Genomic DNA, 3,678 nt, shown 5'->3' with positions numbered 1-3,678 from the left:
TCTCATAGTGAGTCTTCCTCAGTTGCTAGCACATGTGATGGGGTCATCTCTCACAACTCTCCATTGTCGAGGGAGTGCGAGAGGGTGGTGAGATGTGATAGCTGAACCTCATCTATATAGCTATACAAGTGCATAGGTTTCAAAGAGGGCTTCCCTAACGCACTAACCAAAGTCTGGCAGGTTCAAATCCTAGAGTTAGGATTGACATCTAGGGTTATGATGAGTTCGTTATTCGACAGAGAGCGGGATTGGCTCCTAGTCTAAGCTCACATGAGGGGACACTTTGGCAGTTTGGCCAAAGGCAGGGAATCCACGGTCACATATGTTCAGAGGCATTTTTGGTAGGCTGCTCTTGCATGCTACTACGATACATTGTCGACAAATATTAAGAGCTGCTATGATTCTTCTCTATTTTCAAGAGCTGGTACGATCAACATCGACATTAGCAAATACTCTATAATAGCAAAAACTTTGTATTGCAAGTTCCACTCTATAATAGATCTTGTAGTTTAAAAAATACTCCATCGATATCACCAATCCTAATAAGATGCCTCAATGCTCTCCGTTTATCCAATGCATAGCACTCTTCATACACCGTTTTATCACCATTTTCTTGTTTCGAGACTAGAGGGATGATACTCCCACTTCCCGCATCAAATGCTAAAAGTGTATCTTGTCTTGATATGTATAATGGAGCAAGCATGCCTGCACTAAGTGGCAGGTGAACACTATCAATAGCACTTTGTTGCTTTGCACGTTCTTTTTTTATCATAGCCTCCAGATTGAATATAAAATGACACTATCAATAGCCCTTGGTTGCTTTGCACGTTCTTCTTGTATCATAGCGTCCAAAAGGACGTTGTCCACAGTTAACTTCCACTCTTTCATTGAGGCTATGTAGCACACCTGTAGGATACTATGCATATTTCACATCTTTGCCTACAGGGGCTTCCTCTGAGTTTTCCATTTTTCGTAATAAAGAAAATTTCTTGTGAGGCTTAATTGATTCCAACACCCACAGTAGCACAAGCAAGCCACAAAATAACTGTGTTCAGAAGAATCCCTGAAACTGCCAATCAGGTTGCTATCACTCACTGTAGACCCAGTCCAAAGTCTGATCTCTGAACATCGGAGAACTTCAGAAAGGTTCACAACAGTACAGAGCTCTTACTGACCAAGAGCTTAATCAACAGATTTGGGATGCCAAAAAACAAGTTGTGTGTAGTTGATCCCTGTCTCGAGCATCACCTAATTGCTTTTGAGCTAGCGATGCCATTTCGATATTGCTGCAAATTATTCAGAATCCTTCTACTTCTTCCGAGGCTCTCTGTGTCAAAGAGTAGTTCATTTCCAATCTCTTGGATCTTGTTTCACAGGAGAAGAGGGAAGATGAACTGCGTAGTTTATTGACAGATCTGCGGCCTTTTTTTTGATTGATTCCCAAGGCCAAAATCATAGTAGCAGATCTACAGTGTGGTATACTCCATGCTTGGGGTTTAGGTGGATGCTATGAAAGCTGTTGCTTCTGCTGCTTCTGCTGTTGAAGTTGTTGCTGCTTCCTACAAATCGTGAAGAAGAGGTTGTTCCTCAATCCTGTGGATCAGTGCATTCTCTCTGATCACAAGAAGGCATTCTTCTCTCCTCCATCTCTAACATCTTTGTGCTTGTCTTCTTCAATGTCTTGCGCCCCTTTCTCCTTCACTGTATCAGCATAACTTTTCTGCCATTCAACTTTCTCCTTGAACTCATCCAATGGTTGATCTGGCTCTGTACATTTCTTGCCATCTTCAAATAGCAACTCCCCTCGTTTTCCGTGATAATTACAAATGGATCCTGATCCTTCGTGGATGGAGCAGAGGCCATTCAAGGTTAACGGACAAGGTCTGTAATTGATGAAAAAAAGAAGTATCAAGATATGCGAAATGCAGGGCTTAAGAGATGAGATCTGTGCTGGATGAAGGACTACACTTCTCTCTCTATCTTCTTTGAGTATGGATGAAGCCTAGACTTTCCCCTGTGTCTTGTCTCTGAGTTGATATCAAAGTCTTCTCTCTCTCTCTGGTAATCTTAGCAGCTTATGTTGCTCAGATCTTCTTTAGTAGCCACTCTGCTTCAATCACTTGGCAAGCTTGCACAAAGAGGCCTCGATATTGTGCTCAATATCGTCTACTTCCTCTGCTACTTGTATTAATCCTTTCAACCATAAAGGAGGTTTGAATGAAATTTGTGCAATGCTTTTGCAGTAGTTGAAATTTGTACAATGCAAGTAGGGAAAGAATTTGCAAAAATGGAATCTCTGGGAAAGAATCTGTAGCAGTTGAAATTTGTACAATGAAAGCAGGGATTCTGAAGAATCTGAAATTTGTACAATGAAAGCAGGCTCAATCGTGTTGAATAGTATGCCATTTGATCATTAGAGTGAGTAGAGATGAAGTAATGAAGTAGAAGCTTGCTGATAATGAAGTCTATAGCTCTGAAATTTCAGAGGCAGCTCTTGCCTCAAAAGATGGATACTCCAGTTCAAAATGGTGCTCTACCTCAAGCTTGAGAGGTTAGCATTTTCCTTCTTCAATCTTTTGTTTGCTAATAGATGAAGATTCAAGAGAGAAGAAAAGATTTCTAGACAGACTCTATGAAAGCTTGAAAAGAGGAAAGATAACCCTATTTCAAAAAGTAGAAGTGCCTCTAGTGGTCTCTATCCTCATATGTAGCCCTTCTTTTGTCCAATAGGTCTTCAAAACGCCTCGAGATTTGATGACAACTTGCTAAACCAATGAAACCATTGCCATTCTTGCCAAGAAATGCTTTCAATGGCTCCAAATGTAACTATGATCAATCGTAAAAGACTTCCCTAGTTAGACTAGACACAGCAACCAAGATTGTAACTCTAATTACCTATCCTAACTATAGACACCATATCTAAAGCTTAAAAACCGCCTACAAGCTGGATCTAAACCTAAGCTCCAATACCAAAGTAAAAGAGTCAAATACTCATCTATACTACTTTATTATTTGAGTTATAGGTTCGTGAGGTGTCGAAGCACCAAGGAGCTCCCAAATCAGACTCCCAAACCAAACCAAGAAAGGTGGTGATTATTGCTCATGATTGGGAGCATTCAAAAACATACGCGATCTCTTTCTTCCTCTCTCTCTCCCTCTCTCTCTCTCTCTCTCTCTCTCACTTTGTCTCTTTGGCACTCACTAAGAGGCAGCTATAGGCAAAGGCAACAGTAGACAAAGGTAGTAGTGTGCAAAGGCAGACACAGAGGGCCCACATAAGGGAGTAGAGGCAAGTGAGTCATCATTCTCTCTCTCCTGGATGTCATCTCTCACGCCCTCTCTGATGCTCCCCCTCTCTCTCTCTCTCTGTCTCTCTTGTGTGCACCTGTCTGTGTGGGGTTTCCTCCTTCCCTGCCAGAGAGAGAGAGAGAGAGAGAGAGAGAGAGAGAGAGAGAGAGAGAGAGAGAGAGAGAGAGAGAGAGAGAGAGAGAGAGAGAGAGAGAGAGAGAGAGAGAGAGAGAGAGAGAGAGGGGGGAGAGAGATGGTAGCTTAGTTAGTTAGTGGTTAGGTAGGTTAGTTAGAGAGAGAGAAAGAGAGAGGGGGTGGTGAGAGAATAATAATAATTGATATTGCTAACCTATCTAATGTTATTGTAAGTTAGTTATCAATTGGTTAGTT

At 41.7% G+C, this 3,678-nt stretch overlaps 1 pseudogene; it reads right to left on the bottom strand.

Annotated features, from left to right (window-relative positions):
- Window positions 1–490: 490 nt before the first annotated feature.
- LOC148023453 (ran-binding protein M homolog) overlaps window positions 491–3,678 on the bottom strand; it is a 67,213-nt pseudogene continuing 64,025 nt past the window's right edge.

The sequence above is a fragment of the Lygodium microphyllum genome, chromosome 16 (assembly GCF_053477565.2).
Source record: "Lygodium microphyllum isolate KBCC chromosome 16, Lygodium_microphyllum_v1.1.10, whole genome shotgun sequence".
NCBI lineage: Eukaryota > Viridiplantae > Streptophyta > Polypodiopsida > Schizaeales > Lygodiaceae > Lygodium > Lygodium microphyllum.
The sequence above is the reverse complement of the archived record's forward strand: the minus strand, read 5'-3'. Positions and strand labels throughout refer to the sequence as shown.